The sequence below is a fragment of the Chiloscyllium plagiosum genome, unplaced genomic scaffold (genome assembly GCF_037043375.1).
Source record: "Chiloscyllium plagiosum isolate Xiang-an unplaced genomic scaffold, Cpla_swu_hap1 HiC_scaffold_17, whole genome shotgun sequence".
In the NCBI taxonomy this organism is placed as follows: Eukaryota; Metazoa; Chordata; class Chondrichthyes; order Orectolobiformes; family Hemiscylliidae; genus Chiloscyllium; species Chiloscyllium plagiosum.
Genome location: NW_028270155.1, coordinates 62,506,288 through 62,523,175, shown reverse-complemented (window position 1 = coordinate 62,523,175; position 16,888 = coordinate 62,506,288). Strand labels below are relative to the sequence as shown.

Genomic DNA, 16,888 nt, shown 5'->3' with positions numbered 1-16,888 from the left:
TCACTGGTCTGTAGTTCCCAGGCTTGTCCTTACCACTTCTCTTAAACAGTGGCACCGCATTAATCAACCTCCAGTCTTCCAGCACCTCACCTGTGACTATTGATGATACAAATATCTCAGCAAGAGACCCAGCAATTTCTTCCCTAGCTTCCCACAGAGTTCTAGGGTACAACTGTTCAGGTTCTGGGGATTTAGCCACTTTTATGCGTTTTAAGACATCCAGCACTTCCTCCTCGGTAATATGGACACTTTACAAAATGTCACCACCTATTTCCCGATTCTATAACTTCCATGTCCTTTTCCACAGTAAACACTGATGCAAAATACTCATTTAGTATCACCCCATCTCCTGCTGCTCCACATAAAGGCTGCCTTGCTGATGTTTGAGGATCCCTATTCTGTCCCTCATTACCCTTTTGTCCTTAATGTATCTGTAAAAACCTTTTGGATCCTCCTTAATTTTATTTGCCAAAGCTATCTCATGTTCCCTTTTTGCCCTCCTGATTTCACTCTTCAGTTTACTCCTACTGCCTTTATATTCTTCTCAGGATTCAACCGATCTATCCTGTCTGTACCTGACATATGCTTCCTTCTTTTTCTTAACCAAACCCTCAATTTCTTTAGTCATCCAGCATTCCCTATGCTTACCAGCCTTTCCTTTTACACTAACAGGAATATACATTCTCTGGGCTCTCATTACCTCATATCTGAAGACTTCCCATTTTCCAGCCATCGCTTTACCTGCGAACATCTGTGCCCAATCAGTGTTCGAAAGTTCTTGCCTAATACCATCAAAATTCACCTTCCTCCAACTTGGAACTTCAGCTTTTAGATCTGGTCTATCTCTTTCCATCACTCTTAAAACTAATGGAATTATGTTCGCTGGCCCCAAAGTGTTCCCCCACTGACACCTCAGTCACCTGCCCTGTCTTATTTCCCAAGAGTAGGTCAAGTTTTGCACCTTCTCCAGTAGGTACAACCACATACTGAATCAGAAAATTTTCTTGTACACAATTAACAAATTCCTCTCCATTTAATCCCTTAACCCTATGGCAGTCCCAGTCTCTGTTTGGAAAGTTAAAATCCCCTCCCATAACCACCCTATTATTCTTACAGATAACTGAGATCTCCTTACAAATTTGTTTCTCAATTTCCCTCTGATTATTAAGGTGTTTATAATACAATCTCAATAAGGTGATCATCCCTTTCTTATTTCTCAGTTCCACCCAAATAACTTCCCTGAATGTATTTCTGGGAATATCCTCCCTCTGCACAGCTGTAATGCTATCCCTTATCAAAAAGGCCACTTTCCCCCTCCTCTCTTGCCTCCCTTTTTATCCTTCCTGTTACATTTGTATCCTGGAAAATTAAGCTGCCAGTCCTGTCCATCCCTGAGCCATGTTTGTGTAATTGCTGTGATATCCCAGTCCCATGTTCCTAACCATGCCCTGAGTTCATCTGCCTTCCCTGTTAGGCCTCTTGCATTGAAATAAATGCAGTTCAATTTATCAGTCCTACCTTGTTCTCTGCTTGTTCCTGCCTGCCCTGACTGTTTGACTCACCTTTGATCTCAACTGTACCAGTCTCAGATTGAAATCTTTCCTCACTATCTCCCTGGGTCCCACCCCTTTACCATACTAGTTTAAATCCTCCCGGGCAGCTCTAGCAAATCTTTCTGCCAGTATATTTCTCCCCTTCCAATTTAGGTGTAATCCGCCCTTCTTGTACAGGTCACCTCTACCCCAAAAGCGCTTCCAATAATCCAAAAATGTGAATCTTTCTCCCATGCACCAGCTCCTCAGCCATGCATTCATCTGCTCTAACCTCCTATTCCTGCCATCACTAGCTTGTAGCACTGGGAGTAATCCAGATATTACTACTCTCGAGGACCTTCTTTTTAAATTCCTGCCTAACTCTCTAATCTCCCTTCAGAATCTCAACCTTTTCCCTTCCTGTGTCGTTGGTTCCAATGTGTACAATGACCTCCTGCTGGCCCCTCTCCCCCTGCAGAACATTCAGCACGCTCTGAGACATCCTTGATCCTGGCACCAGGGAAGCAAAGCACCGTTCTGATTATTTTGCTGCTGGCCACAGAAATGTGTCTGTACCTTGGACTAGCGAGTCCCCTAAGACAATCGATGCTTGGAACCTGACATACCTCCCATTACATTCGAGCCAGTCTCAATACCAGAAACTTGGCTGTTCATGCTACATTCCCCTGAGAATCCATCACACTCTACATTTTCCGAAACAGCATACTTGTTTGAATTGGGGATAGCCACAGAAGACTCCTGCACTACCTGCCTACCCCTCTTACCTTTCCTGAACCCATCTATGTGACTGTATCGGAGACTTTCCCCCCTTCCTATAACTGCTTCCATCACATCCTCTCGTTCTTGTAAATTCCTCATTGCCTCTAACTGCCTCTCCAACTGATCCATTCGATCTGATAGGATTCACAACCAATGGCTTTTATTGCAGCTATGATCCTCAGTAACCCATAACCTCTCCCTCAACTCCCACATCCGACAAGAGCATATCACTCCACTAAGGGCCAGTTTTGCTTCTTTCAAGCTGCAGACTCAGAAAATAGCACTGTCTTATTCCTCTACAAAACACTGCTCCAGGTTAAATTAATACTTATGGCTTATATGTTAAGTTTCATCAAGAGACATAGCTCACTAAAACATATAATCAAGAAAGAATCCACTCTACTCATTACTGCAGACTTCTTTTAAGGCCACTCTTAAAACATCCCCTTATCTGTTTCTGTACTGTCACCTCTCCCAACAGGTTCCTCCAAAATCAGTTGTGAATTTCACTGTTTTTTTTATTTTCCCAGAGGCACCTCACTGTCCACGATACATAGATTCATCAGCAAAGGCAGTAACTGCTAACTCTGTCAGTTAGCAATGTGGGTTTGTTGGTTTGTTTCTTTCTCTCTCTCTCTCTCTCTCTCTCTCTCCTGTACTGACCTCACCATGTGCTTCCTTTCTCTGTTTTTTTCCCTTTTTAAAGTGCTGTTGTTTTGACTTTTCTCCAAAGTTCCAAAACAATGCAACAGCATTTAAAACAGTAATTGCTGCTCCTGGAATTCGAGGAAATCACCTCTAATACCTAAAACACCTCAAAAAAGGAGCAGCTGTTACAGCCAGATATTTTTCCCATCCTCCACCTTGGATTACCCAGAATCACAATTTTCAATTATTCCTTCCTGATTACACAAACCCAGTCAGGGATGGCCTTTTCTCTCGTTGGTACCTCAAAGTATTGATTCATAAAACTAACCCGTACACCACCAAGAGTTCCTCCTCTCTGCTGTTTCTCATGATTTGATTTGGCCAATCTATATGCAGATTGAAATAGCCCATAATTACAGCATTACCTGTATTAGTTGTGTCTCTAATTTCCTTTTTAATGCATTGCCCAATATTACTACCACAGTTTGGGGGTTGATATTCCAACTCCCACTACCATTCCCTGCCCCCCTGGTGTTTCTAAACCCATGCAGATTCTACTTCACAAGAGCTATTCTCGGGCAGCACGGTGACACAGTGGGGAACACTGCTGCCTCAAAGTGTCAGGGACCCAGTTTCAATTCTAGCCTTTGGGTGACTGTCTGTGTGGAGTTTGAATGTTCTCCCAGTGTCTATGTGGGTTTATGCCAGGCGCTATCCAAGGATGTGCAGGTTAGGTGGATTGGCCACGCTAAAAACATTGCCTTACAGTGCCCATTGATGGGCAGGCTAGGTGGATTGGCCGTGGCAAATGTGAACTGACTGGGATAGGGTGGGATGCTTTTCACAAGGTTGATGCAGACTTGATGGGTTGAATGGCCTCTATCTGCACTGTCATAGGCCTATTATAATATCTTTCCTCACAATCACAATTTCCCTTTTAATCAACCGTGTTACTGTCCCTTTTCTTTTTGTCTGTCCTTTATAAAATCTGAAAACCTGTGGTAATTCAGGTCCTATTCCTGGTCACCCTGCAGCCACATCTCTGTCATACCCACTATATCATATCCACTCTGATCTATTTATGTGACAAATTTATCTGTTTTATTGAGAATGATTGTACATTAAGGCACAAAGCCTTAAGGCTTCCATAGTTCTGTTCACTGTGGCCCTGCTCAATTCTAGCCCTTGTAATCTGTGCCCAGCATCATTCTAACCTCCCATTCTCTTTTCTGATTTAATCTGTATTTCAGTGTCATCTCTCTCCCTGTATAGAGTTTCATCCCCTTGGCATATTAGTATAAATCTTCCTGACTGCACTCACCAATATAGTCCCGAGTTCCAGTCCTGTCTAGGTACTACACATCCAGGTTGTCATTATGACACCTCCCCCAGAAAAGGGCCCAATGCTCCAGCAAACTGAAACCCTCTCCCATGTACCATCTTTCCAGTCTGATATAACCTGCTATTTCTACTCTGATATGCACAGAGCATTGGCAGTAATCCTGAGATCACTGTTTTTGAGGTCCTACTTTATAACTTGCTTCCTAAATCCCTGTATTCTGTTTTTAGGACATCATCCCTTGTCTTACCCATGTCATCGGCACCAATGTCTACCACGGCCACTGGCCGTTCACCCTCTCACTTCAGAATGTCCTGCAGCCACACTGAGACATCCTTCACCCGAGCAGCCGGGAGGCAACATACCATCCTGGAGTCTGGTTTACAGCCACAGGACCATCTATCTGTTCCCCTTATTACTGAATCACCTCTGACAACAACCCTGCTCATTTTCCTCCAGGGGGTAGGCCTCCAAATCCTCAAATCATAGAAACTCGACAGTGTGGAAACAGGCCATTTTTTCCAACAAGTCCACACTGACCCTCCGAAGAGTAACCCAGCCACACCATTCCCTTCCCTATTGGTCTCCATTTACTCCTCACTAATGCACCTAACCAACACATCCCTGAACACTTTAGCATGGCCAATTCCCCAAACCTGCATATCTTTGGACTGTGGAGGAAACCAGAGCACCCGAAGAGGGCCCACATAGACACAGGGCGAATGTGCAAACTCCACAGAGAGTCGCCCGAGGCTGGAATTGAACCCAGGGCCCTGGAACTGTGAGGCAGCAGTGCTAACCACTGAGCCACTGTGCCACTCTGAACTGTGTGAGGGACAGACACTGGGAGTGGAGTCAGCACTGGACCCCGTGGGGGAGGGGCACGGAGCAGTGAGTACAAATGTTGGCCACTGGGATAAAGGTACAGGGCCCAGTGTTGGCTCCACTCCCCGTGCTCCTCCCCCACAGGGCCCAGTGTTGGCTCCACTCCCCATGCCCCTTCCCCACAGGGCCCAGTGTTGGCTCCACTCCCTGAGCCCCTCCCCCACAGGGCCCAGTGTTGGCTCCACTCCCCGTGCCCCTCCCCCACAGGGCCCAGTGTTGGCTCCACTCCCCGTGCCCCTCCCCCACAGGGCCCAGTGTTGGCTCCACTCCCCGTGCCCCTCCCCCACAGGGCCCAATGTTGGCTCCACCCCCTGTGCTCCTCTCCCACAGGGCCCAGTGTTGGCTCCACTCCCCGTGCCCCTCCCCCACAGGGCCCAGTGTTGGCTCCACTCCCCGTGCCCCTCCCCCACAGAGCCCAATGTTGGCTCCACCCCCGTGCTCCTCCCCCACAGGGCCCAATGTTGGCTCCACCCCCTGTGCTCCTCTCCCACAGAGCCCAGTGTTGGCTCCACTCCCCATGCCCCTCCCCCACAATGTTGGCTCCACTCCCCATTCCCCTCCCCCACAGTGTAGGCTCCACTCTCTGTGCCCTTCCCCCACAGGGTCCAGTGCTGACTCCCCACAACATCCTCCTCCTCAACAGGATCCAATGCTGACTCCAGTCCTTGTCCTCCTCCCCCAAAGGGCCCAGTGCGAACTCCACTCCATGTGCCCCTCCCCCACAGGGCACAGTGCTGACTCCGCTCCTTGTCCCCCTTCCCCCAGAGGGTCCAGTGCTGACTACAATCCCCATGCTCCTCCCCCACAGGGGCTGGCACTGACACCCCATGCCATCCTGTTCTAAGGTTGTCACTGGGGTAAAGCAGTCTGAAATGTTTGGTGGAATGCCCAGCACTAGAGGAAGAAGCCAATGACCTTCTCCAGTCTGCCAGCATAAGTCCCCCCATCTTCTCTCAAATACCTCATACTCACGCTGTGCTCACTCTGGGTCCCCAATCAAGTTTCCCTGCCATCGGGCTTGTTGGTGATTTTGGTGAGATGGCAGTCTGACTGTTAATGAGCTGGTCTGGGTTATGAACCTGGTGTTTAACCATCAATACTGAGCATCAGTTGGTAACTCCCCGCTGCCTAGTGAGAAACTTGCCATGCTGCTTGTGAAAAGATGGTGTGAGTTGCTCCTGATGTCGAGATGGGCACATGTCACCCAATTCTGTCACACAGCTCACCATAACACTCGCTGCTCAGACCCCGATACGATGCTGCCCATTACATTTGGTCCCCACATCCACATCATTGGTTTAGATTGTGAACAGCAGTGATGCAAACACTGATCCTTGTGGGACCTCACTGGACACAGGCTGCCATCTTCAGAGTCACCCATTTATTCCAACTCTGTTTTCTGTCTGGTAACCAATTCATAATCCCCACAGCAGGACCTTTCTCCCAGTCCCTGGTGCTCGAAGTGTGTTTCCCAACCTCCTGCTTGGGGCCTTATGAAAATCCAAATACATCCCATCCTCCTGTTCTCCATTATCTACGTTACAAGTAATAGCTTCAAAAATCTCCAACAGATTTGTCACACATGATTTCCCTTTCACACATCCGTGTGGACCCTGTCCAAACAAATGTTATTTTCGAAGTATTCAGTTATCACAAACTTGCAAATTGATTCTCGTATTTTCGCTCCTCCTGGTATAACGCTAACAGGTTTGTAGTTTTCTGTTTTCTCTCTTTCTCCCTTCTTCATTGTTGAGGAATATATTTCTGAGTGGTTTCAGCTACTGCTTAGATAACAGTGGTGAGGATTGTGGGAATGATGGTGTCAGGGAAAGGTTACTAGACTAGTGAACCAGAGGTCTCAGTCAATGCAGGATGTGGGTTTAAATCCCAGTGCAGATGTGAAACTTAAATCCAATTAATTAACAAATACATTTGGAATCAAAAGCACGTCCCAGTAATGGTGACCATGGAACTATCAGGTTGTCACTAATGCTGTTCAGGGAAGGAAATCTCCCATCATTCCCCAGTCTGGCTGATATGTGACTCCACATTGGCTCATGTGAAATGGCCCAGTAAGGTGAACCAAACAGCCCCTCCATTGTAATGACTGTGCACAGGAAGGGGAAATGGTGAACCAGGAAGAGCAGTCCATCACACACCGTACAGGAAGTTTCCCACAATTTGGACAATGACAGATATGCCCTGACAAAGGACAGAAAGTGCTGGACAAATCCATCCTAACTAATTCCCACCCGATCAGTCCGCTCTCAATCATCTGTGAAAGTGATGGTCATGGTGTTAATGTCGATATCAGCCGGCATTTGCAAAGGAATAGACAAACAGGCTGGGACAGACAGATTATTAATCAGTCAGGAATCAAGGGTATCAGGAAAGCAGGAAAGTGGAGTTGAGGATTATCAGACCAGCCATGATCACATTGAATAGTGGAACAGACTTGATGGGCTGAATGGCTTCCCTTCGCTCCTCCATCTTATGGTCTTAGTTTAACCACAAAACATGAGTCAAATAAGAGATGAGCCATCACCAACCCAGTGCCAAGGGGCGGCTCCACACGGAAACAGATGAGAACGAGCTGCTCCTTTTTGGCTGGAGAATGGAAGAATGGTGACACCAGAAAAAGTAATGGCAAAACTTTAAGGAGCTGGAGGAAAATACCCCGAGTTTCTGAAACACGTGCGAGGTCCCGTGCGAGGTCCCGTGCGAGGTCCCGTGGGCACCCACCCTCCCCCCACCGCCCTGTCTACTAAAGTGGAACAGGCCGGATTGTTCAGTTTGTGATGAAAGGTGTGAGATGACGGAGCTTAATCTGTGTAGGTAATGTCTACTCCTCTGCCAAGTTAAAAAAACATGCAACACCAGGTTATAGCCCAACAGGTTTATTTGGAAGCACTAGCTTTTGGAGTGCTGCTCCTTATCAGGTGGTTGTGGAGTATGAGGGATTTTCAGAATGTTTCATGGATTCATGCAGCATTTGAGCAAAGTACAATGTAATTCTGCTGGTACAAATTACACCACAAATGTATGTGTTTGTATGTGTGTGAGTGTGACTGTAAAAGGGTATAAGTCTGTGAGAGGGTGCGTGTGAAGGTGGGAGTGTGGGAATGTGCAAAATTACATTTTACTTTGTAATTTATTAAAATGTTGTTCTGCAAGTACAAATTACCTCACAAACTTACATGTATGTGTGTGTGAGTGTGTGTGTGCGAGGCGGTATGAGTGGCTGTGAGAGAGAGTGTGTGTATGTGTGGGAGTGTGACTGTAAAGGGATATAAGTCTGTGTGAGGGTGTGCAGGAGGGTGGGAGAGTGGGAATGTGCACAATTACATTTTATTTTGCTCAAAAACTGCATGAATCCCTGTACGATTCTGTAAATCCCTTTTTAAGAAATAGAACATTGGGCACAGACAGCCTCACACAGGGCACTCACACCTTCAATGCATTATCTGGGCAAGCATGGCACTTTTGTTAAAGTTCATTTGAGAATATAATTTTTTAAAAGTTCTGGAATTTACATCTGAAAGAACTGAAACCAACAAGTCATTCTAAAATGAGAGACTTAACAAACCATCCAGATCTTTTTCAATATATAATGTCAGTGACATCACACTGTAAACTTTTGCTATAAATTCTGTGTCTTACAATCTTATGCTCCACAACCACCCGATGAAGGAGCAGCGTTCCAAAAGCTAGTGCTTCCAAATAAACCTGTTGGACTATAACCTGGTGTTGCGTGACTTATTTAACTTGGCAGAGGGGTAGACATTGACTACATGGATTTTTAGTGAGGCCTTTGACCAGGTTCCACATGGTAGACCAATTAGTAGAGTCATAGAGTCATAGAGATATACAGCACGGAAACCCATCCTTCAGTCCAACCCGTCCATGCTGACCAGAAATCCCAAACCAATCTAATCTCAAGCCAGCAGCTGGCCCATAACCCTCCAAAACCTTCCTAATCATATACCCATCCAGATGCCTTTTAAATGTTGCAATTGTACCAGCCTCCAACACTTCCTCTGGCAGTTCATTCCATACACATACCACTCTGAGTAAAGAACCTGCTTCTGACATCACCCCAATACCTTCCTCCAATCACCTTAAAATTATGATCCCTTGTGACAGCCATTACTGCCCTGGGGAAAAGTTTCTGGCTAACTACTCTATGTCTCCCATTCCCTTGTACATCTCTATCAAGTCACCTCTCTCTCTTCCTCTCTCCAGTGTGAAAAGTCCAAGCTCACTCAACCTCTCTTCATAATACAAGCCCTCCAATCCAGGCAGCATCCTGGTAAATCTCCTCTGCACCCTCTCTAAAGCATCTACATCCTTCCTCAAATGAGGTGACCAGAACTGAACACAATATTCCAAGTGTGGCCTAACCAGGGTCCTATAGAGCTGCAGCAAAACCTCCTGGCTCTTAAACTCAATCCCCCTGTTAATGAAAACCAAAACACTATCCACCTTCTTAACAACCCGATCAAGTTGGCAGCAACTTTGAGGGATCTATGTCTATGGGCCTCAACATCCCACTGTTCCTCCACTCTGCCAAGAATCCTGAGCCAAAAGCCAATATCACCCGCACAGTCTGTGTCCTCATTGCATCCGGTGATCTCCCCTCCACTGCCTCCAAACTCAGTCCCCCAGCCCCACACTGCCCGGTTCGACCTGCTCTCCAAGGTCCACAAGCCCAACTACCCCGACTGACCCATCGTCTCGGCGTGCTCCTGCCCCAATGAACTCATCTCATCTTACCTCGACTCCATCCTCTGCCCCTCAGTTCAGGCACTTCCCACCTCCATCTGCGACACCAACCAATCTCTCCATCTCTTCAGCAACTTCCAGTTCCCTGGCCCCCAGTGCTATCTCTTCACTATCGATGTTCAGTCCTTATACATGTTAATATCTCACAAGGATGGCTTCCAGTCCCTTTGCTTCTTCCTCTCCAACAGACCCATTCAGTCCCCCTCCAATACCCTCCTCCGCCTCACCAAATTGGTCCTCACCCTCAATAACTTTTCCTTTAATTCCTCCCATTTCCTCCAAATCCAGGGGGTGGCCATGGGTACCCACATGGGCCCCAGCTATGCCTGCCTCTTTGTTGGCTATATCAAACAGTCCCTCTTCAGCACCTACACAGGCAATGTACCCCAACTCTTCTGCCGTTATATCAATAACCGCATCGGTGCAGCTTCCTGCCCCCAGACTGAACTGGAGCAGTTCATCGACTTCACCTACAACTTCCATCCTGCTCTCAAATTCACTTGGTCCATCTCGGACACCTCCCTCCCATTTCTTGACCTCACCGTTTCCATCTCCGGTGAGTCACCAGACGGATGTTTACTACAAACCCACAGATTCCCATAACACCCTGGACCACACCTCCTCCCACACAGTATCCTGCAAGAACTCCATCCCATTCTCCCAATTCCTCCACCTCTGCCGCATCTACTCGGACAAGGAAACATTCCACTCGTGGTTATCCCAGATGTCCACCTATTTCGAGCAGCATGATTTTCCTCCCTCTGTCATCCAAACAGCTCTCCATCGCACTACCTTCATTCCCCATTCCACTGCTGTAGACCCCCGCCCTTCCCAACGCAATAAAGACTGGGTCCCCCTTGTACTCACCTACCACCCCAATAGTCTCCACATCTAACGCATCATCCTTAAATGCTTCCGCCAACTCCAATTAGACCCCACCACCAAGACCATCTTCCAGTCCCCACCCCTTCCTGCCTTCCGCAAGGACTATTCCCTTCGACAATCCTTGGTTTGCACCACTCTCCCCACCAACCCCCACGAGCCACCAAGTACCTTCCCCGGTCACCGGAAAAGATGCAGAGCCTGCAGGTACACCAGCCGGTCACCTCCATCCAGGGCCCCAAACAGTCCTTCCAGGTGAGACTGAGGTTCACCTGCCTCTCTTCCAACCTCGTTTACTGCATCAGGTGCTCCCGATGTTGTTTTAGGGAATGGTTCACCGAACATTGCAGCTGGGTCCACAGGGACCGACTGGACCTCCCACTCATCCCCCAATTTAATTCCCCTTTCCACTCCCTTTCTGACATGACCATCCTTGGCATCCCCCATTGCCGCAATGAAACACACTGCAAATTGGAGGAACAACACCCCATCTTCCACCTGGGCAGCCTACAGCCCAGATGGCTGAATATTGGGTTCTCCAATTTCAAATAACCTCCCTTTCCATCCCCCAACTCCCTTCCCAGCCCCTTCTCCTCCCTCCCAGTGCTCCCTGCCACCAATTGGATTCATTCCACCCATTGACCAACCAGGTCGTCCCCTCTACCTGTCTTCACCTAACCCTACTTTACAACCTTACACCCACCACCCGTTTTATCTGCAGCTCCCCCCCCACACCCAGCCCCAGTCCTGAAGAAGGGTTACACCCAAAACATCAGCTTCTCCACCTCCTGATGCTGCCTGCCTTGCTGTGTTCTACTTCCAGCCTCCTCCTGTCCACCTTGGATCCCAGCATCCAGTATAGCATGTGTTTTGGCTTTAACCCTGTATTCAACATCCAAATTTGACCTTCCTAAATGAATCACTTCTTATTTAACCAGGTTTAACTCCATCTGCCACTTCTCAGCCCAGCTCTGCATCTTGTCAGTGTCTCGTTGTAGTCTGTAACAGCCCTCGCCACGATCCACGACATCACCGACCTTTGTGTCACTGGCAAATTTACTAACCCATCCTTCCACTTCTTCATCCAAGTCACTTATAAAAACTACAAAGGGCAGACGCCCAAGAGCTGATCCTTGTGGGACACCACTGGTCACCGAGCTCCAGGAGGAATACTTTCCATCCACGACCACTCACTGTCTTCTTTTGGCCAGCCAATTCTGTATCCAGACAGCCAAAATTCCTGATATCCCATACCTCCTAACATTCTGAATGAGCCTACCCTGGGGAACCTTATCAAATGCCTTACTGAAATCCATTTACAGCACATCCACAGCTCAACCTTCATCAACTTGTCTCGTCACATCCTCAAAGATGTCAATAAGGCCAGTGAGGCATGACCTGCCCATCACAAAGCCATGCTGACTGTGTTTAATCAAATAATGTCTTTCCAAATGGTCATAAATCCTGTTTCTCAGAATCCTTTCCAGCACCTTGCTTACCAGAGACGTAAGACTGACCGGTCTGTAATTCCCTTTCTTGAACAGAGTAACAGCATTCTCCTCCCTCCAATCAGCCTGTACTACTCCCATGGAGAGTGAGGGTGCAAAGATCATCACCAGAGGTGTAGTATTCTCATTCCTCACTTCCTGTAGTAACCTTGGATATATCTGGTCTGGCCCTGGGGACTTATCTAACTTGATGCTTGTCAGAAATTCCAGCACTTCCATTTCCTTAATGTCAATCTGTTCAAGCTTATGAACCTGGTCCACAATGTTCTCATTCTCAACGAGGTCCCCCTCTCGAACAAGTTCCCTCCACTATACCTGATCAGCCCGACCCACTCGCTGATCATTCTCTTATTCCTCACGTAAGTGCAGACTGCCTCTGGGTTTTCCCTAATCCTTTCCCCCAAGGCTTTTTCATGCCCCCCTCCTAGCTCTCCTCAGTCCGTTTCTTGACTTCTTTCCTAGCTATACTTTAATCCTTTAAAGCTGTGCCAGGTCCTTGCTTCCAAAACCTTCAGTAAGCTTCCTTCTTCCTCTTGACAAGAAGCTCCTCTTCTCTTGCCATCCAAGGCTCCTTAACCTGACCATTCCTTTGCTTGTCTCAGTGGGACAAAGTTATCCAACACTCACAACCAGTGTTCCTTAAACAGCCTTCACATTTCTGTTGTACAGTTCCCGCAGAACAATGTTCCCAATTTATACTCCACAGCTCCTGTCTAATAGTGATATAATTTCCCCACCCCCAATTAATTATGGATGTTTATAAAATCATGAGGGGCATGGATAAGGTAAGTAACAGACTCTTTTCCCAAAGAGTTAGCGAGTTCAAAACTAGAGTGCATAATTTTAAACTGAGTGGAGAAAGATTTAAAAGGAAGCTGAGGGGAAATGTTCTCACACAGAGGCTGGTTCATATGTGGCATGAACTGTTAGAGGAAGTGGCTGATGCAGGTACAATTACAACTTTTAATAGAAATTTGGACAGGTACATTAACAGGAGGATCACTGTGTTTCCACATTAAAGTTCCCCATTCAGCTCACAGGTATAATTGGTCTGTGCTGTTTTCACCTTACTGACCTCCAGGAGATTTTGGAGACAGCTCAACAGACAGTAGCTCTTCAATGTGACTGAACCTACAAGTATCCTTTGATTTTCTGTACAATTCTGCCTTTCTGTGTTACTTTAGCCCGGTCAGTAGACAACAGCTGTTTCTCTTTCAATAACTTTATTTCTAATGCACTCAACTGTTCACCTCAAGATCTATTCCAGACTTTAAACCCGCAGTAAAGTGATGATGAACAAACTGTCCAACATTCCAATACCAATAACAAAAATCAAAAGTGAAACTAAAACTGTGTTCCTCCATTCTTAACACACTTCAGAAATACAAATCAACCTGAAAGCTATCCATGCATCTCCTCCCTGAGAACACAGGTTCCCAAATGATATTAATAACATTTCCTGAACCTTCATCACACTGGGAACCAACTGAGTTTTATGATGTATCAAGATTGCCTCCATTTTGTGTCCAGCAGATGTTCATTGAGCAAAGTGATTTGACCTTGTGTCCTTCACCAAGGTCAGCGCTGTTTGCTGTATTGACAGGAATGTGGAATACTGCAGCTCAGTGCGTACAGGCAGTGGTCACAGCAATGGTTCCATGGGCCATCGATCTGGTCAGAAGGAAATAATGTCCAATTCTCTGGCCTTGGTGTTCCACTCTAGGGAAACAGTTTATCCTTCCCATAAAATTATGGAGGTTGTGGGCAGTCACCTTCATAGAAGAGATGTAATCTTGTAAAAAAATTCTTGACTGTGGTGAAGCAACATGTCACCCAACTCAAACCAGCCAGTGACCTGCTGGTGTCCAGCAGCTCCCACTGCTGCTGGTGAATTCCTGGCTGGTCATTCTAGGCAGTGGCTTCACCTTCATTGTTGCTGTGGCTGGATGGCAAGTCCTACTGCATCGGAGTTTAATATGGGTAGCCCACAGGCAGAAAGACCTCAGTCCTTGCTGTTCTCTCTCATGGAGGTCTCAGACAGCAGTATGAGGGAGAGTCTGGACAAACACCTCAGTGAGGCCAGAGGGGTTCGGAGACGTGTCTTGTCAGCTTGGACCAGGAGAAGGCCTTTGGAAGAATATCCAACACCTACTTAATCAACTTGCTCTTCAAATGGGGTTAATGCAGGGACTCCACAATTGGATCCATCTGCTCTACACAAACATCAGTGGGACAGTTTAAAGAATGGGTGGGAATCGGAAAGCTTTCCGATCAGAGATGGAGCCAGGCAGGACTGTCCTCTCTCCCGTCCTGTTTGTGTGCTGTATTGAACCATTTACTGAGTGCAATAGGAAGGAGGCAGGTGTAGGAAAAGGGAAAATGCCAGGTACCGCAGGCACTGAGTTCAAATCATCCCTGCACATGGAAAACATCACTGCTTTCTGCACAGATCCACCGTCAGAATGATGAGAATCTGTGACCAGTTCAAACTGGCTTCAGGACACAAGATCAACTGCAGCAAGAATGGGCTCCTGTTCCTTTTCAGAACTGGGCCAATCAATCCTTTGCCCTTTGCCCTGTCCGAGCAGACTACCTGAAGGTGCTAGGAATGTGATTCAGAGGAGCTGAGGCGTGTGCTAGAACCTGGAAGGTGTGGGTCACTGTGATGTGACTGAAACTGGGATGGGGAAGTGACATTCCCTCTCCATTGGAGTTAAGGAGCTGGTCACCAGCTGGGAGATGCTTCTTCATTTCTCAATGTGCTGTCACTTTGGCCCATACTCCACTCCTGGACAGTGGAGGTCACTCAAAACATCTTCCACTTTGTCTGGAGTTCAACCACAGGCCATGTCTGTGGGGACATAGCCGTAGGGAATGTACCCAACACCCGCCTCAGCCCAATATAAAACACAGATCTGTGGATACTGGGAATCTGAAAGAAAACAGGCAAGTGCTGGAGAAACTCAGTAGATCTGGCAACATGGACAGAGAGAAAAACAGAGTTAATGTTTCCAGTCCAGTGATCCTTCTTCAGAATTGCTGAGTTTCTCCAGCACTTTGTGTTGTGTTTCTGATTTCCAGCACCCACCGTTCTTTGTTCCATATTACTGTGGTTTATCAGGTCAGGTTTCACTCAGATCTGATGTGTCCAGTATCACCATCAGCTGGGATTGGGACACAATTAAAGTTACCTGGGCCTTGGGCGTTCTGTATATCCAGAAGGTTCCCATTTGGTCTCACTGGAGTTGATCTTGTTCTGATCCCAGCTGGAGGAGAGAGGGTACTCCCTGTCAGATCCACCCTGTCCACCCAGAGTCTCACTGCCTCTGCATGTTGCTCTCACCGTGGTTCAGGTGAGGAACAGACCATCACCAGCTCCTTGTGGGATGTGCCTCAGTGGGAACAGATAAACCCATCATCCGGGAATGACTTTATCAGCTAACAGCCTGAGGTGGAGCCAAATGTGGACAGGACTGACACCCCCTTCAAGGCCCCTCATTTCCATACCCTGTCTGACTGTTCCCAGTCTATCGCCACTCCCTATCCCACCTCTGCCCTCCCCTGAATTCCTTGTGTATCCCTCCACCCCCTTGACCCCATTCCCCCAGCTCCCCTCACTGCCACAACCTGGCCATTCCCAATGCTCCATGCCAGCTGCCAGCTTTCTGTCCCTCTCCCTTGTGCCGTAACCAAGAGAAAGTGCTGCCCTCAGACCAAACTGCAGAAACCTGCCTCTGTACATCACCGGGAAACAAACGTGAACCGGGCTCACCAGATTCTCTCACACTGCTGACTGGGGCTTCAAGGAGGGACTGGGTTTTTATGTTCATGAATATTCATGGGATCCAAATGTAAACCAAGTAGGAAGCCCCACAGTCTGGTGTAATACCTGACAAACTGTAAACACACGGCTTTATCTCGACACCACAACCTGTCATTGGGAAATACAACAATTCACACCCGGCCTAATTCAGCCACACTCCCAGAACATCTCAGTTCATCAGAAAAGCCAGATTGGATGGATAACATTAACTGTTTCTCTCTCCACAGATGCTGCCAGACCTGCTGAGTTTCTCCAGCACTTTCATTTCATTTCCTGCTCATGCAGGTTTCATGAGATCCCCCCAACATTTCTGCTCTTGCCGTAAACCAGGCAGTCAGTCTGGCCGACTGTCACTCGGGAGGCTGGACAGAATGATGGAAATGTCTCCCTCCAGGGAAGATCATGAGGAGCTCCACCTCCCCAGTCTTGTCAGGTCGACCTGGGCAACCATCCTACAACCCAAAGGACTTAACATTGAGTTCCTGAAACTCAAATAACCTTCCGACCCATCCCCCTGCTCCCTTTCCAGCCCCACCCCCTCCCTTCCATTCCACCCACTGACCCTTCCTTCCAGCTCCCAACCGGATCCATCCCTCCCATTGGCCAACCAGGTCGTACCCACTACCAGTGTTCTCCTATCCTCCACATCTCTCCCCTCCCCTCTCTATCTGCAGCTCCCCACCCAGCCCCCATACCCACATCCAGTCCT

At 47.6% G+C, this 16,888-nt stretch overlaps 1 protein-coding gene across 1 annotated transcript in view; it reads right to left on the bottom strand.

Moving 5' to 3' along the window:
- LOC148147373 (uncharacterized) overlaps positions 1–16,888 on the bottom strand; it is a 94,906-nt gene that overhangs the window by 44,967 nt on the left and 33,051 nt on the right.